Consider the following 27,777-nt stretch of genomic DNA (forward strand, 5'->3'; position numbering starts at 1 on the left):
AGGAAGATCCCTTGAACCTGCAGATTTGGGACCCATTGAATGGGTACCAGGTAGTATTACTTTAAAGGGTGTGCATTTCCTCACCCAACCTCACATTTCTCTTAGTGCAAACAGTTTCCAGCCTTATGTCTCATCCTGCTGTGGGTCTAGATGTGTTCAATCCATGTTGCATCACCGTCCCCGAGGAAAAGTTGTAAGAGGTTTTCTCTGTCTCTCTGTCGTTTATTTTTTTCAATTTATTACTATATTGGTTACAGCTGATTTTCAAAGCTCTGTTTCTTGCTGCTGTACATCCACTTGATTCACGTACAGAGAGACATCAGTAAATTCTTTTTCAGATTCTTACCAGTCGTATATATTCTTTTCCGGTGACTTGAGTGTGCTGAGTGCAGTTCTTTTAGCTACGGTGTAGGCCTTGTTGATTATCAGTTTGGTATTTGGAATGGTATCTTTGCTAATTTCAACCTCCTGGATGATGCCTCACCCCTCCCCACCTTTCCCGTTTAGCAGCCTTATGCGTGTTTTCTACATATTTGACTATGTTTTTGTTTTGTAATTTATTTCATGTGTAGCCATTTTGGATTCCACCTTTAAGTGATATCTTATGATATGTGTCTTTTTCTTTTTGAATTATGTCACTTAGAAAGATCATATGTAACTCCTCCAGAGTTGTTACAACTGGCCATATTTCATTGATTTCCAGGCTGAATAATATTCCACTCTACCTAAGTACCACATCTCTATCCATTCTTTCCCTCCAGAGACATTTAAGTTATATCCTAGTCGGGGATCTTTTAAACAGAGAGGGGGTAAACATTGGGGTGCCTGTGTCCTCTCGATTTTTGTTTTTCCCAAGATATATGCCCATGAGTGCAAGTGCCCTATGCTCTGTAGCTCATTTTTTAGATGCTTTAGTAAACACAATACACTTCTCCAGAATGGCCGTTGGCAATATACATTTCCACTATAAGTCTCACAGGGCTCCCTCTTCTCCTTGCCCTGTCCTGCATTTCTGTTGTTTACGCTTTATGAGGATGGCTCTTCTGACTGATGCGAAGTGATATGTTTTGTAGTATTGACTTCCAGTGCCCACCTGTTTGGTTGGCTAAAAAAGTGTATGCCCTTTTCTTGAATATATACAGAAAAAAACGCATACACCCTTTTTGGCCAACTGCAATGTTGGCAATGTTCAGCTCCTTTTCTTGTGCTTAATGGCGAGTCCTTTCTACCTCCTCAAATCCCTTTCCTGCCATTCTCCCTTGCTTACAAGTCCTTTTCTCTGACTTTCCTCAAGACATTTTTCAGTGATGGATATTTTCAACTCTGCAGTTTCGTGAATTTTACTGCCCCTGAGTTCCATTGTTCAACTTGTGTTTATGGGAACTGGCCACAAAGCAGCAGGATTTCCTCAAGCCCTATACTGTTTCCATGGGCAACCCTAGCCTTTGGTCAATTCGTCTTCCTGATTGGAAATTAGAGTGACATGTGCCTGTCTGAACACCTAGGACTTGTCTCTCATTGTTCCTCATCCTTCCGCTTCATCCTCTGGACAAATTCCAAACTGTATGCAACAGGATGTTGACAGTGTTGACATCTCCAAGTGGGGAGACTGTTAGTAAAGACGCTGGAGGGGTGAACTCGAGCACCAGGAGATGAGGAGATGAGATGCCTTTTCCAAACTCTTCCCGATCAGACGGTATACCATCCTCTGGGTGTGACAGACATGTTTTAGCAGTAGGAAGAGTCCCATTCATGTAAGGAGAACACCAGGGCTTTTTCAAAATCAGTGTCTCCCCGAAACCCAAACTGGGGAATTTTTTAAGCTACGGCTACACATATGTTCATTAAGGGCCTTGGGAAGTAGGCAGAGTCCAAACTTTAGATGATTGAAGTCTTCAGGGTCAGAAGCACTCACCACCAGCTTCGCTTAGGCTACACTTTAACTGTCATTGATAGATGATGTCAATAAAAATATCTATTCTTTTTCAGATTATTTCCCCTTATAGGTTATTGCAAAATGTTGAGTGTAGTTCCCTGTGCTATACAGTAGTTCCTTGTTGATGATCTATTTTATACATAGCAGTGTGTATGTGTTAATCCCAAACTGTTAATTTATCCCTCCTCCCACCTTTCCCCTTTGGTAATAATAAATTATAAGATTTTATACTTCTCAGAAATGGGGGAGCTGAAAGAGAGGTATCATTTTCAATGGAAAAGCATTTAAAACAAGATTGAAGCTTTAACCAAGATTATTAGATGTACATCCTTGGAAAGAAATCACTTCGTTTCTCTAATATTGACCTGACAAATAAGACAAACCCTTTCACTGAACTTGCTTATAATAAAGTGATGGAAATATCAAATGGAAGTGTTAGAAACATCTTATTTTACCCGAGCCTTATACACTGTTCTATGTTAACTACAGTTTGGCTCACACATCTGTTCATTGAGGTTACAATAGTCTCAATTTCTGTTACTGATCCTCCAGAGTGGACCCCAACAAGTGTCCCCCTGCCCAGTGTCATTGGGGCCAACAGATCGAGACTGAGTTTGGTTCACAAGCAAAGGAAACTTTATATTTTGATCAGAGAATGGAGAGGTGAGAGCATGCACTACCCCGTGGGCTGTGGGCTGGGCTGCTGTGTAGAGATCCTGTCAGAGTCAGTGGGAGGGAGGCGGCGGAGCTCTCGAGGGCCGGTTTGGCTGCAGCTCAGTCTCTATATCGCGGAGTCTGCACTGGGCCCCAGGAGCTGAGGTGTCATCCCAACCATTCTGCACTAGGAAATCTGGTCTGAAGTGCCGGGTGTGGAACCTCTGCATGAGGGACCCTAGGAGCACATGAAATTAGACAAAGCACAAAGGATAAAAAAGGTTAGACTTGACTTTATTGCCCAGATTCTATTTTTATCTCCCAGGGATTTTTAATGGGCTTTGCTGGGGACAAACCCCTCCTCTGCTTTTTGTCCTGTTCCTCATTCTTGGAGTGATGAGGGTGCAGACCCTTCTTCTGTAACTGCTGAGTGCTGAGTTGGGAGCCCTCATACCCGGGGGCGAGAGTCAGAGCTTCTCCCCAGCAGCCTCCAGGTGACGTTGATTGTCCCCAGGACCCCTGCCTCCCTGCTCGTCCACCTGAGCACCAGCATTGGAAGTGTTATAGATTCTAATGACCTTTAAGGGTCCAGGAAAGAGATGTGCAGAGACGCTGTGGGGGCCGGTCTCACCCCGCCCCACATTTGTTCGGCCACCTTAGGCTGACCGTTTCTGCCAGCCTAGATGCTCTGACCAGTAGTCTGCGCTTTCTTCAATTAGGCCCCTGAATTAACGTACAAACAGCACCAGGTGTCAGAGCCCTGCCCACTCAACTCCCAGACAGTCCAGGGTCAGTGGTGATCAAGGACCATGATGGCCACTGAGTCAACAGCCTTTTGAAGTAAACAGGAGTCCAGCCGGTCTTATTGGCCACCATCATCACGGTGTCTGTAGGCTTTTCTATGGTGACAGTGTGGTATATGGTTCCCCCGCCAAGATTATTAGCTCCCCTCTGGGTGCAGTAAGTCCTGCAAGCAGTAGTCTACTCTTTTGGGACACACTCTTGTTGTTTTATGAGAGAAACTCCAGGTCAAGTGATGTTCACACGAGTCGTCATGGTGCCCTGTTGCCCCCGGTTATCTCTCTGGATGTTGGAGTTGGAGGGCCTCCTCACTCGAGGTTGGTGTGCCCACGGAGTGAACCCTGCAACTTCAGGGCATGGTTGGTGGTTAGGATCACCACGTGGGCTCCTTTTCCCTTAGGAGGGAGGTGGCCTTTTGGGCTGCTGATTTCCAGGTTTTTAGATACCGCCAGTATCTTGGCCAGATGTGGCAGTGGGCCAAGCCCCTTGGTGACCGTAGTTTATCCTACCTGGATGGCATTCTTGCATTGTTCCATATCAAGTGGTCCCAGTTTTTGCACTAATTCTCCAATGGCGATTCACCTTTCACCGGGAATGTAAAGGTCAAAGGGTTTAGCTAAATTAGGGAGTTCCAGGGCAAGGGTCTGAATTGACTGCTCTTTCCATTCTTGAAAGGCCACTTCTGGATTCTATTCAAAAGGATCATCATCTTTTCCTTTCAGTGTTTCATATAGAGGCCCAGCTAGTAGACTGTAGTTAGGGATCCAGAAGCAGCAAACCCTGGCCTCCCCAGGAACCCCTAAGCTGTCTTCTAGTTTTAGAAAGGGGTAAGGCTGAAAATGGTTTCTTCCCTTTCCTGGGATGGGCTTCTCTGACCTTCTGTGAGAATGAAGCCCAGGCAGGTCACCGCAGTCTGTGATATTTGAGCTTTTTCTTGGACAACTTCTATCCTTTATTGGCTTGGTAGTTCAGAGGCCTCCTTAGTAGGGCTGGCGATCAGAATGTCGTCTGCATATTGAAGGAGGGTTTCCTTTTCCAGAGGTAGAACTTTTAGGTCTTTAGCTAAGCTTTCCCCAAAGATGGTGTGGGAATTTTTGCACCCTTGGGGCAAGAAGGCCCGGAAGTATTGTTTTAGTTGTATGTTGAGTCCTGCCACTCACAAGCCAAAATTTCTTGTGACTCTGGGACTAATGGAATACAAAAGAAGGCATCATTGAAGACTAATACAGAATACCATGTCCTGGTGGTTGGTAGAATGACCAGCAGGGTGTAGGAATTAGGAGCAGCTGGAGGTATATCCTCGGTGGCTTCACTGACTGTCCTGACATCCTTTACCAGGTCCCCAGCAGCCCATGGGGCTCTCGTGGTCAGACCAATCCCAGAATATGGAGCTCACCCGGGCAGGTACCCCACCCCCACCCCAGCCCATGGGGCTCTCGTGGTCAGGCCCCTCCCAGGATACAGAGCTACCCTTGCAGGTACCGTGGCAGGGCTGGGCACACAGGAACCGTGCACATAGCCCTCATTACAGAGCACCCCCAGCTCACCTGTCGCTCAGAGCTGACACAGAGCACCTCAGAGCAGGACTTGAACTAACAAACAGCAGCTGCGACAGGTCTGTGACACTGGGCATCACTCCGTGAGGCCTCCCTCCACCTGGTCTTCCAGAGACTTCCACTGCACCTGGGGCACCAGGCCTCTGTCTCCAACCACCACCCACCCCTCCTCTCCCTGACTCCTGGGTTCCTCTCATTAGGAGAGGGTTTTCTTGAAGTTGTCTCCCACTCATGGGCCAGATAAAATGATTAGAAAACAAGCCAAAGCTGCAGCCCCTTGTCTATCCTGACTCTCAGGAGCCCACACCTGTTCCTTGGACCTGGCCGGTTCAGCAAGTTCCATTTTCTGCAACTGTGAGCCCCTGAGGGGTGATGATTGGCTGACCTGGGCAGCCTTACCGTGCCGGCCAGCCCTCCCCAGGTGTGCCTGGGTTGAGATCAATATAAATACCACTCCAGGCAGCAAGAGCCCCTGCAGCCGTGCCTGACGCCATTTTCTCTGCCCTGTCAGCAGTCTCGGGGCTGGGCTGGTGGGAGGGAGTGAGAGGCCACGGCTTTGTGGGTGGCCCAGTGTGAGTGGGGCTCTGCTGGACTTTCTGCAGCAGTTGCCAGGCTGCCACCTGCTAAAGAAGAGGATGTGTCACCCATACCTGCTGCTGGAATTTCTCCCTGGGCAGAGGTGAGGAAGGAAAAAAGCAGTGGGGGCAGGGACAGGACGGGTATCTCAGGCAGGGAAATGGAAATCTTCCAGAAGAGCACCCAGGGCCAGGACCATCCTGGCTGGCCTGCAGGCACCAAGTCGGCCGGCATGCTGTCACTCGTGTGGCTCTATGGCCCTTCCTCTAGGCTTTCAAGTCCTTGTATATATTCAGGTGTTTTACCTGGGACGGGTGGGAATAGTTCAGCAGCAACTGGCCTGGGGCTCAGCTCACGTTTACTCACAGATGCCTCGGCACGGTGCCCCAGCTTTGCAATGAGGACGCTTGTTGCGTGGGGGCTGCTGGCTGAATGGGAGACGATTCCCCACCACTGACCAACTTCAGAATGGTTTACAACTGGAGCAAGTGCCCTGATACGGTTTTCCTCTGTGGAACTGGTGGGTTCTGTGTTTTTTTTCTCTTTTTCGTTTTTGGTTCAAGGTAGATTTTATTCCTCTTTTTCGTATTTACAGATATAAGCATGGAAATAATTTATTCATATGAATACATGTATGTGCAGGGAATAATTGTTTTTTCTGTTTTATTTTTTAAATTTTATTTCTTTTTAATTTTGAATTTTATTTTATATTTTTATACAGCAGGTTCTTATTGGTTATCTATTTTATACATATAAATGTATACATGCCAATCCCAGTCTCTCAACTCCTCCCACCACCACCCCCCCAACAGCTTTCCCCCCTTGTTGTCCATACGTTTGTTGTCTACATCTGTTGCTCTATTTATGCCTTGCAAAATGGTTAACCTGTACAGTTTTTCTAGGTTCCACATATATGCATGAATATACAAGATTTGTTTTTCTCTTTCTGACTTACTTCACTCTGTATGACAGTCTCTAGATCCATCGACGTCTCTACAAATGACCCAATTTCATTCCTTTTCATGGCTTAGTAATATTCCATTTTATATATGTACCACTGCTTTATGCATTCGTCTGTCTGTGGGCATTTAGGTTGCTTCATTACCTCGATATTGTAAAGAGTGAGGCAATGAACATTGCGGTGAATGTCTCTTTTTGATTTATGGTTTTGTCTGGGTATATGTCCAGAACTGGGATTGCTGTATCATATGGTAATTCTACTGTTAGTTTCTTAAGAAACTCCATATTGTTCTCCATAGTGACTGTATCAATTTATATTCCCAACAATAGTGGAAGAGGGTTCCTTTTCTCCACACCCTTTCCAGCATTTTTTTTTGTAGATATTCTGATGATGCCCATTCAATCAGATGTGAGGTGATACCTCATTGTTGAGTCCATTTTGTTGAGCAAGGGGTAGGTCTTGGCTATTACATATGTGGCTTATGGAACGGTATCTGTGCTAATTTCAAACTCTGGTTTTATGCAGCACCGCTATCACCTTCCCCCTTAAGCAAGCATAAGTTGGTTTTCTAAACATGAGACCCTGTTCTGTTTTGTAATTCAGTTCATGTGTAGCCAAGTTCTCATTCCATGTATTAGTGATACCTTATGATGTTTCTTTTTCTGTGTGACTTTTTTCACTTAGAATCACCGTGCCTCAATCCACTCATTATGCTTTTACAGCCTGGTGACATAGTTTTCATTGCTGAGAGGTATTCTGTTGTACGTAAGTACCGCAACTTCTTTATGCATTATTTGCTCTCTGGCATATTTAACTTGTGCTGCAGAAGAGGTTCCTGTAAACACAGCCGTCCCAAATTTTGGGGTGGCTGTGTCTTTTTGATTTTAATTTCCCTAAGCTATAGGACCATAAGTGGAAGTGCCCTAGGCTCTGTTGCTTTGTTTTTTGGATGTTTCAGGAAACACCATACACTTCTCCCGAGTGTCTGTTGGCAATTTACATCCCGCCCATCAGCATAACAAGGCTCCCAGTTCTCCATGGCCTGTCCTGCCTTTCTGGATTTTACACTTTTTTCAGATGGCCCTTTTGACCTGGGGGAAGTGAGACTTCATTGTAGTGCAGATTTCCTTTGCAAGCTTGCTTGGTTGGCCAAAAAGGGCATATGTGTTTTTTCCTGAATATATTCAGGAAAAAACGCATACGCCCTTTTTGGCCAAGTGCATCATTGTGGACGTTCTGCCTCTTTTCCTATGCTTTCAATGCAATTCCAGTCTACCTCCTGAAATCGGTTTCCTGCAATTCTGCCCCGCTTTCAAGTCCTCATGGCAGCCTTACTTCAGTATATTTTTGGACGATAGCTGTCATTTATAACTCTGCAGGTTTGTGAATTACAGTGCCCCTGAGCTCCTTTCTTCAACTCGCTTTCTTGTGACCTGGCCACAACACCGCAGGATGGCTTCAGGCCCTAATCTGGTTCCGGCACGGCATGCTGAGCCTTTGGTTATTTCCTCTTCCTGGTGGGAAATGAGAGATAAATTTGCCCGTCCAGACACCTCCAGCTAGTCTCTCGTTGGTTCTCCTTATTCGTGTTCATCTTTCGCAGAAATTGCAAACTGGGCCAAACAGGAGGTTAAAGGCGCTGACTCTCCAAGTGGGGAGATTGTTAGTAAAGCATCTGGAATGTTGCACCCGAGTACCAGGGTACGAAAACTGAGACATATTTGAACACGTCTCCCTTTCACATGGTTGATCATACTCTGGGTTCCACATGCATGTTTTAGCTGAAGGAAGAATACCTTAAACCTGGAGAGTTGAGACCCGTGTAATGGTACCATGCAATATGACTTCAAACGGTCTTCATTTGCTCACCGAACCTCTCCAATCCTATCACTGTTGCGTTCATGCCCATGTACACACGCTTGATTCTCTTTCGGAGACATAGCAATCCATAGGTTTTAAGATACTTACTAGTCAGGTACATTCTTAGGCGTTTAATATGGGGTGTTGAGTCCATTTCGTTGAGCAAGGAGTAGCTCTTGTCTATTCCATATTTGGCTTAAGGAACTTTATCTGTGCTCATTTCAATCTCTGGTTTTATGCAGTACCCCAACTCACCTTTCCCCTTAAGCAAGCATAAGCTGGTTTTCTAAATTTGAGTCCCTGTTCTGTTTTGGAATTCAGTTCCTGTGTAGCCAAGGTTACATTCCGTGTATTAGTGATATCTTATGATGTTTCTTTTTCTGTGTGACTTATTTCAGTTAGTATCATCGTACCTGAATCCACTCATTATGCTGCTACGAGCCTGATGACATAGATTTCATTGCTGAGTGATACTGCATTGTACGTAAGTACCACAAGTTCTTTATCCATTTTTCACTTTCTGTGATATTGAACTTGTACGGTAAACGAGGTTCTTGTAAACAGAGGCGTCCCAAACTTTGGGGTGGCTGTGTCTTTTTGATTTTAATTTCCCTAAGCTATAGGACCGTAAGTGAAACTGCCCTAGGCTCTGTTGCTTTGTTCTTTAGATGTTTCAGGAAACACCATACACTTCTCCCAAGTGTCTGTTGGCAATTTACATCCCGCCCATCAGCATAAGAAGGCTCCCAGTTCTCCATGGCCTGTCCTGCCTTTCTGGATTTTACACTTTTTTCAGATGGCCCTTTTGACCGGGGGGAAGTGAGACTTCATTGTAGTGCAGATTTCCTTTGCAAGCTTGCTTGGTTGGCCAAAAAGGGCGTATGCGTTTTTTCCTGAATATATTCAGGAAAAATCGCATACGCCCTTTTTGGCCAAGTGCATCATTGTGGACGTTCTGCCTCTTTTCCTATGCTTTCAATGCAATTCCAGTCTACCTCCTGAAATCGGTTTCCAGCAATTCTGCCCCGCTTTCAAGTCCTCTTGGCAGCCTTACTTCAGTATATTTTTGGACGATAGCTGTCATTTATAACTCTGCAGGTTTGTGAATTACAGTGCCCCTGAGCTCCTTTCTTCAACTTGCTTTCTTGTGAGCTGGCCGCAACACCGCAGGATGGCTTCAGGCCCTAATCTGGTTCCGGCACGGCACGCTGAGCCTTTGGTTAATTCCTCTTCCTGGTGGGAAATGAGAGTTAAATTTGCCCGTCCAGACACCTCCAGCTAGTCTCTCATTGGTTCTCGCTATTCCTGTTCATCTTCCGCAGAAATTGCAAACTGGGCAAAACAGGAGGTTAAAGGCACTGACTCTCCAAGTCGGGAGAGTGTTAGTGAAGCGTCTGGAATGTTGCACCCGAGTACCAGGGGACCAAAACTGAGACATATTTGAACATGTTTCCCGATCACACGGTTGATCATACTCTGGTTTCCACATGCATGTTTTAGCTGAAGGAAGAATACCTTAAAACTGGAGAGTTGAGACCCGTGGAATGGATACCATGCAATATGACTTCAAAGGGTCTTCATTTGCTCACCGAACCTCTCCAATCCTATCACTGCTGCGTTATTGCCCCCGTACACGCTTGATTCTCTTTTGGAGACATAGCAATCCATAGGTTTTAAGATACTTACTAGTCAGGTACATTCTTAGGCGTTTAATATGGGGTGTTGAGTCCATTTCGTTGAGCAAGGAGTAGCTCTTGTCTATTCCATATTTGGCTTAAGGAACTTTATCTGTGCTCATTTCAATCTCTGGTTTTATGCAGCACCCCAACTCACCTTTACCCTTAAGCAAGCATAAGTTGGTTTTCTAAATTTGAGACCCTGTTCTGTTTTGGGATTCAGTTCCTGTGTAGCCAAGTTTACATTCCGTGTATTAGTGATATCTTATGATGTTTCCATTTCTGTGTGACTTATTTCAGTTAGAATCATCGTACCTGAATCCACTCATTATGCTGCTACGGGCCTGATGACATAGATTTCATTGCTGAGTGATACTGCATTGTACGTAAGTACCACAAGTTCTTTATCCATTTTTCACTTTCTGTGATATTGAACTTGTACGGTAAACGAGGTTCTTGTAAACAGAGGCATCCCAAACTTTGGGGTGGCTGTGTCTTTTTGATTTTAATTCCCCTAAGCTATAGGACGATAAGTGGAAGTGCCCTAGGCTCTGTTGCTTTGTTTTTTAGATGTTTCAGGAAACACCATACACTTCTCCCGAGTGTCTGTTGGTAATTTACATCCCGCCCATCAGCATAACAAGGCTCCCAGTTCTCCATGACCTGTCCTGCCTTTCTGGATTTTACACTTTTTTCAGATGGCCCTTTTGACCTGCGGGAAGTGAGACTTCATTGTAGTGCAGATTTCCTTTGCAAGCTTCCTTGGTTGGCCAAAAACGGCGTATGCGTGTTTTCCTGAATATATTCAGGAAAACACGCATACGCCCTTTTTGGCCAAGTGCATGATTGTGGACGTTCTGCCTCTTTTCCTATGCTTTCAATGCAATTCCAGTCTACCTCCTGAAATCGGTTTCCTGCAATTCTGCCCCGCTTTCAAGTCCTCTTGGCAGGCTTACTTCAGTATATTTTTGAACAATAGCTGTCATTTATAATTCTGCAGGTTTGTGAATTACAGTGCCCCTGAGCTGCTTTCTTCAACTCGCTTTCTTGTGACCTGGCCGCAACACCGCAGGATGGCTTCAGGCCCTAATCTGGTTCCGGCACGGCACGCTGAGCCTTTGGTTAATTCCTCTTCCTGGTGGGAAATGAGAGTTAAATTTGCCCGTCCAGACACCTCCAGCTATTCTCTCATTGGTTCTCGCTATTCCTGTTCATCTTCCGCAGAAATTGCAAACTGGGCCAAACAGGAGGTTAAAGGGACTGACTCTCCAAGTCGGGAGAGTGTTAGTAAAGCGTCTGGAATGTTGCACCCGAGTACCAGGGTACGAAAACTGAGACATATTTGAACACGTCTCCCGATCAAACGGTTGATCATACTCTAGGTTCCACATGCATGTTTTAGCTAAAGGAAGAATACGTTAAACCTGGGTAGTTGAAACCCGTGGAATGGGTACCATGCAATATGACTTCAAAGGGTCTTCATTTGCTCACCGAACCTCTCCAATCCTATCACTGCTGCGTTTATGCCCCTGTACACATTCTTGATTCTCTTTCGGAGACATAGCAATCCATAGGTTTTAAGATACTTACTAGTCAGGTACATTCTTAGGCGTTTAATATGGGGTGTTGATTCCATTTCGTTGAGCAAGGAGTAGCTCTTGTCTATTCCATATTTGGCTTAAGGAACTTTATCTGTGCTCATTTCAATCTCTGGTTTTATGCAGCACCCCAACTCACCTTTCCCCTTAAGCAAGCATAAGTTTGTTTTCTAAATTTGAGACCCTGTTCTGTTTTGGAATTCAGTTCCTCTGTAGCCAAGTTTATCTTCCGTGTATTAGTGATATCTTATGATGTTTCTTTTTCTGTGTGACTTATTTCAGTTAGAATCATCGTACCTGAATCCACTCATTATGCTGCTACGGGCCTGATGACATAGATTTCATTGCTGAGTGATACTGCATTGTATGTAAGTACCACAAGTTCTTTATCCATTTTTCACTTTCTGTGATATTGAACTTGTTCGGTAAACGAGGTTCTTGTAAACAGAGGCGTCCCAAACTTTGGGGTGGCTGTGTCTTTTTGATTTTAATTTCCCTAAGCTATAGGACCATAAGTGGAAGTGCCCTAGGCTCTGTTGCTTTGTTTTTTAGATGTTTCAGGAAACACCATACACTTCTCCCAAGTGTCTGTTGGCAATTTACATCCCGCCCATCAGCATAACAAGGCTCCCAGTTCTCCATGGCCTGTCCTGCCTTTCTGGATTTTACACTTTTTTCAGATGGCCCTTTTGACCTGGGGGAAGTGAGACTTCATTGTAGTGCAGATTTCCTTTGCAAGCTTGCTTGGTTGGCCAAAAAGGGCGTATGCGTTTTTTCCTGAATATATTCAGGAAAAAACGCATACGCCCTTTTTGGCCAAGTGCATCATTGTGGACGTTCTGCCTCTTTTCCTATGCTTTCAATGCAATTCCAGTCTACCTCCTGAAATCGGTTTCCTGCAATTCTGCCCCGCTTTCAAGTCCTCTTGGCAGCCTTTCTTCAGTATATTTTTGGACGATAGTTGTCATTTATAACTCTGCAGGTTTGTGAATTACAGTGCCCCTGAGCTCCTTTCTTCAACTCGCTTTCTTGTGACCTGGCCGCAACACCGCAGGATGGCTTCAGGCCCTAATCTGGTTCCGGCACGGCACGCTGAGCCTTTGGTTAATTCCTCTTCCTGGTGGGAAATGAGAGTTAAATTTGCCCGTCCAGACACCTCCAGCTAGTCTCTCATTGGTTCTCCCTATTCCTGTTCATCTTCCGCAGAAATTGCAAACTGGGCCAAACAGGAGGTTAAAGGCACTGACTCTCCAAGTCGGGAGAGTGTTAGTGAAGCGTCTGGAATGTTGCACCCGAGTACCAGGGGACCAAAACTGAGACATATTTGAACATGTCTCCCGATCACACGGTTGATCATACTCTGGGTTCCACATGCATGTTTTAGCTGAAGGAGGAATACCTTAAACCTGGGTAGTTGAAACCCGTGGAATGGGTGCCATGCAATATGACTTCAAAGGGTCTTCATTTGCTCACCGAACCTCTCCAATCCTATCACTGCTGTGTTTATGCCCCGGTACACATGCTTGATTCTCTTTCGGAGACATAGCAATCCATAGGTTTTAAGATACTTACTAGTCAGGTACATTCTTAGGCGTTTAATATGGGGTGTTGAGTCCATTTCGTTGAGCAAGGAGTAGCTCTTGTCTATTCCATATTTGGCTTAAGGAACTTTATCTGTGCTCATTTCAATCTCTGGTTTTATGCAGCACCCCAACTCACCTTTCCCCTTAAGCAAGCATAAGTTGGTTTTCTAAATTTGAGACACTGTTCTGTTCTGTAATTCAGTTCCTGTGTAGCCAAGTTTATCTTCCGTGTATTAGTGATATCTTATGATGTTTCTTTTTCTGTGTGACTTATTTCAGTTAGAATCATCATACCTGAATCCACTCATTATGCTGCTACGGGCCTGATGACATAGATTTCATTGCTGAGTGATACTGCATTGTACGTAAGTACCACAACGTCTTTATCCATTTTTCACTTTCTGCGATATTGAACTTGTACCGTAAATGAGGTTCTTGTAAAGAGAGCCGTCCCAAACTTTGGGGTGGCTGTGTCTTTTTGATTTTAATTTCCCTAAGCTATAGGACCATAAGTGGAAGTGCCCTAGGCTCTGTTGCTTTGTGTTTTAGATGTCTCAGGAAACACCATACACTTCTCCCGAGTGTCTGTTGGTAATTTACATACCGCCCATCAGCATAACAAGGCTCCCAGTTCTCCATGGCCTGTCCTGCCTTTCTGGATGTTACACTTTTTTCAGATGGCCCTTTTGACCGGGGGGAAGTGAGACTTCATTGTAGTGCAGATTTCCTGTACAAGCTTGCTTGGTTGGCCAAAAGGGGCGTATGCGTTTTTCCCTGAATATATTCAGGAAAAAACGCATACGCCCTTTTTGGCCAAGTGCATCATTGTCGACGTTCTGCCTCTTTTCCTATGCTTTCAATGCAATTCCAGTCTACCTCCTGAAGTCGGTTTCCTGCAATTCTGCCCCGCTTTCAAGTCCTCTTGGCAGCCTTACTTCAGTATATTTTTGGACGATAGCTGTCATTTATAACTCTGCAGGTTTGTGAATTACAATGCCCCTGAGCTCCTTTCTTCAACTCGCTTTCTTGTGAGCTGGCCGCAACACCGCAGGATGGCTTCAGGCACTAATCTGGTTCCGGCATGGCACGCTGAGCCTTTGTTTAATTCCTCTTCCTGGTGGGAAATGAGAGTTAAATTTGCCCGTCCAGACACCTACAGCTAGTCTCTCATTGGTTCTCACTATTCCTGTTCATCTTCCACAGAAATTGCAAACTAGGCCAAACAGGAGGTTAAAGGCGCTGACTCTCCAAGTGAGGAGAGTGTTAGTAAAGCGTCTGGAATGTTGCACCCGAGTACCAGGGGACGAAAACTGAGACATATTTGAACACGTCTCCCGATCACACGGTTGATCATAATCTGGGTTCCACATACATGTTTTAGCTGAAGGAAGAATACCTGAAACCTGGAGAGTTGACACCCGTGGAATGGGTACCATGCAATATGACTTCAAAGGGTCTTCATTTGCTCACCGAACCTCTCCAATCCTATCACTGCTGTGTTTATGCCCCAGTACACATGCTTGATTCTCTTTCGGAGACATAGCAATCCATAGGTTTTAAGATACTTACTAGTCAGGTACATTCTTAGGCGTTTAATATGGGGTGTTGAGTCCATTTCGTTGAGCAAGGAGTAGCTCTTGTCTATTCCATATTTGGCTTAAGGAACTTTATCTGTGCTCATTTCAATCTCTGGTTTTATGCAGCACCCCAACTCACCTTTCCCCTTAAGCAAGCATAAGTTGGTTTTCTAAATTTGAGACACTGTTCTGTTCTGTAATTCAGTTCCTGTGTAGCCAAGTTTACATTCCGTGTATTACTGATATCTTATGATGTTTCTTTTTCTGTGTGACTTATTTCAGTTAGAATCATCATACCTGAATCCACTCATTGTGCTGCTAAGGGCCTGATGACATAGATTTCATTGCTGAGTGATATTGCTTTGTAAGTAAATACCACAACTTCTTTATCCATTTTTCACTTTCTGCGATGTTGAACTTGTACTGTAAACGAGGTTCTTGTAAACAGAGGCGTCCCAAACTTTGGGGTGGCTGTGTCTTGTTGATTTTAATTTCCCTAAGCTATAGGACCATAAGTGGAAATGCCCTAGGCTCTGTTTCTTTGTTTTTTAGATGTTTCAGGAAACACCATACACTTCTCCCCAGTGTCTGTTGGCAATTTACATCCCACCCATCAGCATAACAAGGCTCCCAGTTCTCCATGGCCTGTCCTGCCTTTCTGGATTTTACACATTTTTCAGATGGCCCTTTTGACCGGGGGGAAGTGAGACTTCATTGTAGTGCAGATTTCCTTTGCAAGCTTGCTTGGTTGGCCAAAAAGGGCGTATGCGTTTTTTCCTGAATATATTCAGGAAAAAACGCATACGCCCTTTTTGGCCAAGTGCATGATTGTGGACGTTCTGCCTCTTTTCCTATGCTTTCAATGCAATTCCAGTCTACCTTCTGAAATCGGTTTTCTGCAATTCTGCCCCGCTTTCAAGTCCTCTTGGCAGCCTTACTTCAGTATATTTTTGGACGATAGCTGTCATTTATAACTCTGCAGGTTTGTGAATTACAGTGCCCCTGAGCTCCTTTCTTCAACTCGCTTTCTTTTGAGCTGGCCGCAACACCGCAGGATGGCTTCAGGCCCTAATCTCGTTCTGGCACGGCACGCTGAGCCTTTGGTTATTTCCTCTTCCTGGTGGGAAATGAGAGTTAAATTTGCCCGGCCAGACACCTCCAGCTAGTCTCTCATTGGTTCTCGCTATTCCTGTTCATCTTCCGCAGAAATTGCAAACTGGGCCAAACAGGAGGTTAAAGGGCCTGACTCTCCAAGGTGGGAGAGTGTTAGTAAAGCGTCTGGAATGTTGCACCCGAGTACCACGGTACGAAAACTGAGACATATTTGAACACATCTCCCGATCACATGGTTGATCATGCTCTAGGTTCCACGTGCATGTTTTAGGTGAAGGAAGAATACCTTAAACCTGGGTAGTTGAAACCCGTGGAATGGGTACCATGCAATATGACTTCAAAGGGTCTTCATTTGCTCACCGAACCTCTCCAATCCTATCACTGCTGCGTTTATGCCCCTGTACACATGCTTGATTCTCTTTCGGAGACATAGTAATCCATAGGTTTTAAGATACTTATTAGTCATGTACATTCTTAGGCGTTTAATATACGGTGTTGAGTCCATTTCGTTGAGCAAGGAGTAGCTCTTGTCTATTCCATATTTGGCTTAAGGAACTTTATCTGTGCTCATTTCAATCTCTGGTTTTATGCAGCACCCCAATTCACCTTTCCCCTTAAGCAATCATAAGTTGGTTTTCTATATTTGAGACCCTATTCTGTTCTGTAATTCAGTTCCTGTGTAGCCAAGTTTACATTCCGTGTATCACTGATATCTTATGATGTTTCTTTTTCTGTGTGACTTATTTCAGTTAGAATCATCATACCTGAATCCACTCATTGTGCTGCTAAGGGCCTGATGACATACATTTTATTGCTGAGTGATATTGCTTTGTAAGTAAATACCACAAGTTCTTTATCCATTTTTCACTTTCTGCGATGTTGAACTTGTACTGTAAACGAGGTTCTTGTAAACAGAGGCGTCCCAAACTTTGGGGTGGCTGTGTCTTTTTGATTTTAATTTCCCTAAGCTATAGGACCATAAGTGGAAGTGCCCTAGGCTCTGTTGTTTCTTTTTTAGATGTTTCAGGAAACACCATACACTTCTCCCGAGTGTCTGTTGGCAATTTACATCCCGCGCATCAGCATAACAAGGCTCCCAGTTCTCCATGGCCTGTCCTGCCTTTCTGGATTTTACACATTTTTCAGATGGCCCTTTTGACCGGGGGGAAGTGAGACTTCATTGTAGTGCAGATTTCCTTTGCAAGCTTGCTTGGTTGGCCAAAAAGGGCGTATGCGTTTTTTCCTGAATATATTCAGGAAAAAACGCATACGCCCTTTTTGACCAAGTGCATCATTGTGGACGTTCTGCCTCTTTTCCTATGCTTTCAATGCAATTCCAGTCTACCTCCTGAAATCGGTTTTCTGCAATTCTGCCCCGCTTTCAAGTCCTCTTGGCAGCCTTACTTCAGTATATTTTTGGACGATAGCTGTCATTTATAACTCTGCAGGTTTGTGAATTACAGTGCCCCTGAGCTCCTTTCTTCAACTCGCTTTCTTGTGACCTGTCCGCAACACCGCAGGATGGCTTCAGGCCCTAATCTGGTTCCGGCACGGCACGCTGAGCCTTTCGTTAATTCCTCTTCCTGGTAGGAAATGAGAGTTAAATTTGCCCGTCCAGACACCTCCAGCTAGTCTCTCATTGGTTCTCGCTATTCCTGTTCATCTTCCGCAGAAATTGCAAACTGGGCCAAACAGGAGGTTAAAGGGACTGACTCTCCAAGTCGGGAGAGTGTTAGTAAAGCGATTGGAATGTTGCACCCGAGTACCAGGGTACGAAAACTGAGACATATTTGAACACGTCTCCCGATCACATGGTTGATCATACTCTAGGTTCCACATGCATGTTTTAGCTGAAGGAAGAACACCTTAAACCTGGGTAGTTGAAACCCGTGGAATGGGTACCATGCAATATGACTTCAAAGGGTCTTCATTTGCTCACCAAACCTCTCCAATCCTATCACTGCTGCGTTTATGCCCCTGTACACATGCTTGATTCTGTTTCGGAGACATAGCAATCCATAGGTTTTAAGATACTTACTAGTCAGGTACATTCTTAGGCGTTTAATATGTGGTGTTGAGTCCATTTCGTGGAGCAAGGAGTAGCTCTTGTCTATTCCATATTTGGCTTAAGGAACTTTATCTGTGCTCATTTCAATCTCTGGTTTTATGCAGCACCCCAACTCACCTTTCCCCTTAAGAAAGCATAAGTTGGTTTTCTAAATTTGAGACCCTGTTCTGTTCTGTAATTCAGTTCCTGTGTAGCCAAGTTTACATTCCGTGTATTACTGATATCTTATGATGTTTCTTTTTCTGTGTGACTTATTTCAGTTAGAATCATCATACCTGAATCCACTCATTGTGCTGCTAAGGGCCTGATGACATAGATTTCATTGCTGAGTGATATTGCTTTGTAAGTAAATACCACAACTTCTTTATCCATTTTTCACTTTCTGCGATGTTGAACTTGTACTGTAAACGAGGTTCTTGTAAACAGAGGCGTCCCAAACTTTGGGGTGGCTGTGTCTTTTTGATTTTAATTTCCCTAAGCTATAGGACCATAAGTGGAAGTGCCCTAGGCTCTGTTGCTTTGTTTTTTAGATGTTTCAGGAAACACCATTCACTTCTCCCGAGTGTCTTTTGGCAATTTACATCCCGCCCATCAGTATAACAAGACTCCCAGTTCTCCATGGCCTGTCCTGCCTTTCTGGATTTTACACTTTTTTCAGATGGCCCTTTTGACCGGGGGGAAGTGAGACTTCATTGTAGTGCAGATTTCCTTTGCAAGCTTGCTTGGTTGGCCAAAAAGGGCGTATGCGTTTTTTCCTGAATATATTCAGGAAAAAACGCATACGCCCTTTTTGGCCAAGTGCATCATTGTGGACGTTCTGCCTCTTTTCCTATGCTTTCAATGCAATTCCAGTCTACCTCCTGAAATCGGTTTCCTGCAATTCTGCCCCGCTTTCAAGTCCTCTTGGCAGCCTTACTTCAGTCTATTTTTGGACGATAGCTGTCATTTATAACTCTGCAGGTTTGTGAATTACAGTGCCCCTGAGCTCCTTTCTTCAACTTGCTTTCTTGTGAGCTGGCCGCAACACCGCAGGATGGCTTCAGGCCCTAATCTGGTTCCGGCACGGCACGCTGAGCCTTTGGTTAATTCCTCTTCCTGGTGGGAAATGAGAGTTAAATTTGCCCGTCCACACACCTCCAGCTAGTCTCTCATTGGTTCTCGCTATTCCTGTTCATCTTCCGCAGAAATTGCAAACTGGGCCAAACAGGAGGTTAAAGGCGCTGACTCTCCATGTGCGGAGAGTGTTAGTAAAGCGTCTGGAATGTTGCACCCGAGTACCACGGGAGGAAAACTGAGACATATTTGAACACGTCTCCCGTTCACACGGTTGATCATACTCTGGGTTCCAGATGCATGTTTTAGCTGAAGGAAGAATACCTTAAACCTGGAGAGTTGATACCCGTGGAATGGGTACCATGCAATATGACTTCAAAGGGTCTTCATTTGCTCACCGAACCTCTCTAATTCTATCACTGCTGCATTTATGCCCCTGTACACAAGCTTGATTCTCTTTTGGAGACATAGCAATCCATAGGTTTTAAGATACTTACTAGTCAGGTACATTCTTAGGTGTTTAATATGCGGTGTTGAGTCCATTTCGTTGAGCAAGGAGTAGCTCTTGTCTATTCCATATTTGGCTTAAGGAACTTTATCTGTGCTCATTTCAATCTCTGGTTTTATGCAGCACCCCAACTCACCTTTCCCCTTAAGCAAGCATAAGTTGGTTTTCTAAATTTGAGACCCTGTTCTGTTTTGGAATTCAGTTCCTGTGTAGCCAAGTTTACATTCCGTGTATTACTGATATCTTATGATGTTTCTTTTTCTGTGTGACTTATTTCAGTTAGAATCATCGTACCTGAATCCACTCATTGTGCTGCTAAGGGCCTGATGACATAGATTTCATTGCTGAGTGATATTGCTTTGTAAGTAAATACCACAACTTCTTTATCCATTTTTCACTTTCTGCGATGTTGAACTTGTACTGTAAACGAGGTTCTTGTAAACAGAGCCATTCCAAACTTTGGGGTGGCTGTGTCTTTTTGATTTTAATTTCCCTAAGCTATAGGACCATAAGTGGAAGTGCTTTAGGCTCTGTTGCTTTGTTTTTTAGATGTTTCAGGAAACACCATACACTTCTCCCGAGTGTCTGTTGGCAATTTACATCCCGCCCATCAGCATAACAAGGCTCCGAGTTCTCCATGGCCTGTCCTGCCTTTCTGGATTTTACACTTTATTCAGATGGCCCTTTTGACCGGGGGGAAGTGAGACTTCATTGTAGTGCAGATTTCCTTTGCAAGTTTGCTTGGTTGGCCAAAAAGGGCGTATGCGTTTTTTCCTGAATATATTCAGGAAAAAACGCATACGCCCTTTTTGGCCAAGTGCATCATTGTGGACGTTCTGCCTCTTTTCCTATGCTTTCAATGCAATTCCAGTCTACCTCCTGAAATCGGTTTCCTGCAATTCTGCCCCGCTTTCAAGTCCTCTTGGCAGCCTTACTTCAGTATATTTTTGGACGATAGCTGTCATTTATAACTCTGCAGGTTTGTGAATTACAGTGCCCCTGAGCTCCTTTCTTCAACTCACTTTCTTTTGAGCTGGCCGCAACACCGCAGGATGGCTTCAGGCCCTAATCTGGTTCCGGCACGGCACGCTGAGCCTTTGGTTATTTCCTCTTCCTGGTGGGAAATGAGAGTTAAATTTGCCCGTCCAGACACCTCCAGCTAGTCTCTCATTGGTTCTCGCTATTCCTGTTCACCTTCCGCAGAAATTGCAAACTGCGCCAAACAGGAGGTTAAAGGCACTGACTCTCCAAGTGGGGAGAGTGTTAGTAAGGCGTCTGGAATGTTGCACCCGAGTACCAGGGGAGGAATACTGAGACATATTTGAACAGGTCTCCCGATCACATGGTTGATCATACTCTAGGCTCCACATGCATGTTTTAGCTGAAGGAAGAATACCTTAAACCTGGTTAGTTGAAACCCGTGGAATGGGTACCATGCAATATGACTTCAAAGGGTCTTCATTTGCTCACCGAACCTCTCCAATCCTATCACTGCTGCGTTTATGCCCCTGTGCACACGCTTGATTCTCTTTCGGAGACATAGCAATCCATAGGTTTTAAGATACTTACTAGTCAGGTACACTCTTAGGCGTTTAATATGCGGTGTTGTGTCCATTTCGTTGAGCAAGGAGTAGCTCTTGTCTATTCCATATTTGGCTTAAGGAACTTTATCTGTGCTCATTTCAATCTCTGGTTTTATGCAGCACCCCAACTCACCTTTCCCCTTAAGCAAGCATAAGTTGGTTTTCTAAATTTGAGACTCTGTTCTGTTCTGTAATTCAGTTCCTGTGTAGCCAAGTTTACATTCCGTGTATTACTGATATCTTATGATGTTTCTTTTTCTGTGTGACTTATTTCAGTTAGAATCATCGTACCTGAATCCACTCATTGTGCTGCTAAGGTCCTGATGACATAGATTTCATTGCTGAGTGATATTGCTTTGTAAGTAAATACCACAACTTCTTTATCCATTTTTCACTTTCTGCGATGTTGAACTTGTACTGTAAACGAGGTTCTTGTAAACAGAGCCGTTCCAAATTTTGGGGTGGCTCTGTCTTTTTGATTTTAATTTCCCTAAGCTATAGGACCATAAGTGGAAGTGCCCTAGGCTCTGTTGCTTTGTTTTTTAGATGTTTCATGAAACACCATACACTTCTCCCGAGTGTCTGTTGGCAATTTACATCCCGCCCATCAGCATAACAAGGCTCCCAGTTCTCCATGGCCTGTCCTGCCTTTCTGGATTTTACACTTTTTTCAGATGGCCCTTTTGACCAGGGGGAAGTGAGACTTCATTGTAGTGCAGATTTCCTTTGCAAGCTTGCTTGGTTGGCCAAAAAGGGCGTATGCGTTTTTTCCTGAATATATTCAGGAAAAAACGCATACGCCCTTTTTGGCCAAGTGCATCATTGTGGACGTTCTGCCTCTTTTCCTATGCTTTCAATGCAATTCCAGTCTACCTCCTGAAATCGGTTTCCTGCAATTCTGCCCCGCTTTCAAGTCCTCTTGGCAACCTTACTTCAGTATATTTTTGGACGATTGCTGTCATTTATAACTCTGCAGGTTTGTGAATTACAGTGCCCCTGAGCTCCTTTCTTCAACTCACTTTCTTATGACCTGGCCGCAACACCTCAGGATGGTTTCAGGCACTAATCTGGTTCCGGCACGGCACGCTGAGCCTTTGGTTAATTCCTCTTCCTGGTAGGAAATGAGAGTTAAATTTGCCCGTCCAGACACCTCCAGCTAGTCTCTCATTGGTTCTCGCTATTCCTGTTCATCTTCCGCAGAAATTGCAAACTGGGCCAAACAGGAGGTTAAAGGGACTGACTCTCCAAGTCGGGAGAGTGTTAGTAAAGCGTCTGGAATGTTGCACCCGATTACCAGGGTACGAAAACTGAGACATATTTGAACACGTCTCCCGATCACATGGTTGATCATACTCTAGGTTCCACATGCATGTTTTAGCTGAAGGAAGAATACCTTAAACCTGGGTAGTTGAAACCCGTGGAATGGGTACCATGCAATATGACTTCAAAGGGTCTTCATTTGCTCACCGAACCTCTCCAATCCTATCACTGCTGCGTTTATCCCCCTGTGCACATGCTTGATTCTCTTTCGGAGACATAGCAATCCATAGGTTTTAAGATACTTACTAGTCAGGTACATTCTTAGGCGTTTAATATGGGGTGTTGAGTCCATTTCGTTGAGCAAGGAGTAGCTCTTGTCTATTCCATATTTGGCTTAAGGAACTTTATCTGTGCTCATTTCAATCTCTGGTTTTATGCAGCACCCCAACTCACCTTTCCCCTTAAGCAAGCATAAGTTGGTTTTCTAAATTTGAGACCCTGTTCTGTTTTGGAATTCAGTTCCTGTGTAGCCAAGTTTACATTCCGTGTATTACTGATATCTTATGATGTTTCTTTTTCTGTGTGACTTATTTCAGTTAGAATCATCGTACCTGAATCCACTCATTGTGCTGCTAAGGGCCTGATGACATAGATTTCATTGCTGAGTGATATTGCTTTGTAAGTAAATACCACAACTTCTTTATCCATTTTTCACTTTCTGCGATGTTGAACTTGTACTGTAAACGAGGTTCTTGTAAACAGAGCCATTCCAAACTTTGGGGTGGCTGTGTCTTTTTGATTTTAATTTCCCTAAGCTATAGGACCATAAGTGGAAGTGCTTTAGGCTCTGTTGCTTTGTTTTTTAGATGTTTCAGGAAACACCATACACTTCTCCCGAGTGTCTGTTGGCAATTTACATCCCGCCCATCAGCATAACAAGGCTCCAAGTTCTCCATGGCCTGTCTTGCCTTTCTGGATTTTACACTATTTTCAGATGGCCCTTTTGACCGGGGGGAAGTGAGACTTCATTGTAGTGCAGATTTCCTTTGCAAGCTTGCTTGGTTGGCCAAAAAGGGCGTATGCGTTTTTTCCTGAATATATTCAGGAAAAAACGCATACGCCCTTTTTGGCCAAGAGCATCATTGTGGACGTTCTGCCTCTTTTCCTATGCTTTCAATGCAATTCCAGTCTACCTCCTGAAATCGGTTTCCTGCAATTCTGCCCCGCTTTCAAGTCCTCTTGGCAGCCTTACTTCAGTATATTTTTGGACGATAGCTGTCATTTATAACTCTGCAGGTTTGTGAATTACAGTGCCCCTGAGCTCCTTTCTTCAACTCGCTTTCTTTTGAGCTGGCCGCAGCACCGCAGGATGGCTTCAGGCCCTAATCTTGTTCCAGCATGGCATGCTGAGCCTTTGGTTATTTCCTCTTCCTGGTGGGAAATGAGAGTTAAATTTGCCCGTCCAGACACCTCCAGCTAGTGTCTCATTGGTTCTCCCTATTCCTGTTCATCTTCCGCAGAAATTGCAAACTGGGCCAAACAGGAGGTTAAAGGCGCTGACTCTCCAAGTGGGGAGAGTGTTAGTAAAGCATCTGGAATGTTGCACCCGAGTACCAGGGGAGGAAAACTGAGACATATTTGAACAAGTCTCCCGTTCACACGGTTGATCATACTCTGGGTTCCACATGCATGTTTTAGCTGAAGGAAGAATTCCTTAAACCTGGAGAGTTGAGACCCATGGAATGGGTACCATGCAATATGACTTCAAAGGGTCTTCATTTGCTCACCGAACCTCTCCAATCCTATCACTGCTGCTTTTATGCCCCTGTACACACGCTTGATTCTCTTTTGGAGACATAGCAATCCATAGATTTTAAGATACTTACTAGTCAGGTACATTCTTAGGTGTTTAATATGGGGTGTTGAGTCCATTTCGTTGAGCAAGGAGTAGCTCTTGTCTATTCCATATTTGGCTTAAGGAACTTTATCTGTGCTCATTTCAATCTCTGGTTTTATGCAGCACCCCAACTCACCTTTCCCCTTAAGCAAGCATAAGTTGGTTTTCTAAGTTTGAGACCCTGTTCTGTTTTGGAATTCAGTTCCTGTGTAGCCAAGTTTACATTCCGTGTGTTAGTGATATCTTATGATGTTTCTTTTTCTGTGTGACTTATTTCAGTTAGAATCATCGTACCTGAATCCACTCATTGTGCTTCTAAGGGCCTGATGACATAGATTTCATTGCTGAGTGATATTGCTTTGCAAGTAAATACCACAAGTTCTTTATCCATTTTTCACTTTCTGCGATGTTGATCTTGTACTGTAAACGAGGTTCTTGTAAACAGAGCCGTTCCAAACTTTGGGGTGGCTGTGTCTTTTTGATTTTAATTTCCCTAAGCTATAGGACCATAAGTGGAAGTGCCCTAGGCTCTGTTGCTTTGTTTTTTAGATGTTTCAGGAAACACCATACACTTCTCCAGAGTGTCTGTTGGCAATTTACATCCTGCCCATCAGCATAACAAGGCTCCCAGGTCTCCATGGCCAGTTCTGCCTTTCTGGGTTTTACACTTTTTTCAGATGGCCCTTTTGACCGCGGGGAAGTGAGACTTCATTGTAGTGCAGATTTCCTTTGCAAGCTTGCTTGGTTGGCCAAAAAGGGCGTATGCGTTTTTTCCTGAACATATTCAGGTAAAAACGCATACGCCCTTTTTGGCCAAGTGCATCATTGTGGACGTTCTGCCTCTTTTCCTATGCTTGAAATGCAATTCCAGTCTACCTCCTGAAATCGGTTTACTGCAATTCTATCCCGCTTTCAAGTCCTCTTGGCAGCCTTACTTCAGTATATTTTTGGACGATAGCTGTCATTTATAACTCTGCAGGTTTGTGAATTACAGTGCCCCTGAGCTCCTTTCTTCAACTCGCTTTCTTTTGAGCTGGCCGCAACACCGCAGGATGGCTTCAGGCCCTAATCTGGTTCCGGCACGGCATGCTGAGTCTTTGGTTAATTCCTCTTCCTGGTGGGAAATGAGAGTTAAATTTGCCCGTCCAGACACCTCCAGCTAGTCTCTCATTGGTTCTCGTTATTCCTGTTCATCTTCCGCAGAAATTGCAAACTGGGCCAAACAGGAGGTTAAAGGCGCTGACTCTCCAAGTGGGGAGAGTGTTAGTAAAGCATCTGGAATGTTGCACCCGAGTACCAGGGGAGGAAAACTGAGACATATTTGAACAAGTCTCCCGTTCACACGGTTGATCATACTCTGGGTTCCACATGCATGTTTTAGCTGAAGGAAGAATTCCTTAAACCTGGAGAGTTGAGACCCATGGAATGGGTACCATGCAATATGACTTCAAAGGGTCTTCATTTGCTCACCGAACCTCTCCAATCCTATCACTGCTGCTTTTATGCCCCTGTACACACGCTTGATTCTCTTTTGGAGACATAGCAATCCATAGATTTTAAGATACTTACTAGTCAGGTACATTCTTAGGCGTTTAATATGGGGTGTTGAGTCCATTTCGTTGAGCAAGGAGTAGCTCTTGTCTATTCCATATTTGGCTTAAGGAACTTTATCTGTGCTCATTTCAATCTCTGGTTTTATGCAGCACCCCAACTCACCTTTCCCCTTAAGCAAGCATAAGTTGGTTTTCTAAGTTTGAGACCCTGTTCTGTTTTGGAATTCAGTTCCTGTGTAGCCAAGTTTACATTCCGTGTGTTAGTGATATCTTATGATGTTTCTTTTTCTGTGTGACTTATTTCAGTTAGAATCATCGTACCTGAATCCACTCATTGTGCTTCTAAGGGCCTGATGACATAGATTTCATTGCTGAGTGATATTGCTTTGCAAGTAAATACCACAAGTTCTTTATCCATTTTTCACTTTCTGCGATGTTGATCTTGTACTGTAAACGAGGTTCTTGTAAACAGAGCCGTTCCAAACTTTGGGGTGGCTGTGTCTTTTTGATTTTAATTTCCCTAAGCTATAGGACCATAAGTGGAAGTGCCCTAGGCTCTGTTGCTTTGTTTTTTAGATGTTTCAGGAAACACCATACACTTCTCCAGAGTGTCTGTTGGCAATTTACATCCTGCCCATCAGCATAACAAGGCTCCCAGGTCTCCATGGCCAGTTCTGCCTTTCTGGGTTTTACACTTTTTTCAGATGGCCCTTTTGACCGCGGGGAAGTGAGACTTCATTGTAGTGCAGATTTCCTTTGCAAGCTTGCTTGGTTGGCCAAAAAGGGCGTATGCGTTTTTTCCTGAATATATTCAGGAAAAAACGCATACGCCCTTTTTGGCCAAGTGCATCATTGTGGACGTTCTGCCTCTTTTCCTATGCTTGAAATGCAATTCCAGTCTACCTCCTGAAATCGGTTTACTGCAATTCTATCCCGCTTTCAAGTCCTCTTGGCAGCCTTACTTCAGTATATTTTTGGACGATAGCTGTCATTTATAACTCTGCAGGTTTGTGAATTACAGTGCCCCTGAGCTCCTTTCTTCAACTCGCTTTCTTTTGAGCTGGCCGCAACACCGCAGGATGGCTTCAGGCCCTAATCTGGTTCCGGCACGGCATGCTGAGCCTTTGGTTAATTCCTCTTCCTGGTGGGAAATGAGAGTTAAATTTGCCCGTCCAGACACCTCCAGCTAGTCTCTCATTGGTTTTCGCTATTCCTGTTCATCTTCCGCAGAAATTGCAAACTGGGCCAAACAGGAGGTTAAAGGGACTGACTCTCCAAGTCGGGAGAGTGTTAGTAAAGCGTCTGGAATGTTGGACCCGAGTACCAGGGTACGAAAACTGAGACATATTTGAACACGTCTCCCGATCACATGGTTGATCATACTCTAGGTTCCACATGCATGTTTTAGCTGAAGGAAGAATACCTTAAACCTGGGTAGTTGAAACCCGTGGAATGGGTACCATGCAATATGACTTCAAAGGGTCTTCATTTGCTCACCGAACCTCTCCAATCCTATCACTGCTGCGTTTATGCCCCTGTACACATGCTTGATTCTGTTTCGGAGACATAGCAATCCATAGGTTTTAAGATACTTACTAGTCAGGTACATTCTTAGGTGTTTAATATGCGGTGTTGAGTCCATTTCGTTGAGCAAGGAGTAGCTTTTGTCTATTCCATATTTGGCTTAAGGAACTTTATCTGTGCTCATTTCAATCTCTGGTTTTATGCAGCACCCCAACTCACCTTTCCCCTTAAGCAAGCATAAGTTGGTTTACTAAATTTGAGACCCTGTTCTGTTTTGGAATTCAGTTCCTGTGTATCCATGTTTACATTCCGTGTATTACTGATATCTTATGATGTTTCTATTTCTGTGTGACTTATTTCAGTTAGAATCATCATACCTGAATCCACTCATTGTGCTGCTACGGGCCTGATGACATAGATTTCATTGCTGAGTGATATTG

The 27,777-nt window shown here is 44.3% G+C and overlaps 1 long non-coding RNA gene across 1 annotated transcript in view; it reads left to right on the forward strand.

The window, feature by feature from the left end:
* LOC307181267 overlaps window positions 1-27,777 on the forward strand; it is a 920,325-nt gene that overhangs the window by 499,433 nt on the left and 393,115 nt on the right. Inside the window, exon 5 of the long non-coding RNA XR_013826264.1 lies at window positions 8,743-8,828. This is a non-coding gene — a long non-coding RNA (uncharacterized lncRNA). The remainder of the gene's footprint in view (window positions 1-8,742; window positions 8,829-27,777) is intronic.

Source organism: Stenella coeruleoalba, assembly GCF_951394435.1.
Source record: "Stenella coeruleoalba genome assembly, contig: scaffold_41, whole genome shotgun sequence".
Classification (NCBI taxonomy): domain Eukaryota; kingdom Metazoa; phylum Chordata; class Mammalia; order Artiodactyla; family Delphinidae; genus Stenella; species Stenella coeruleoalba.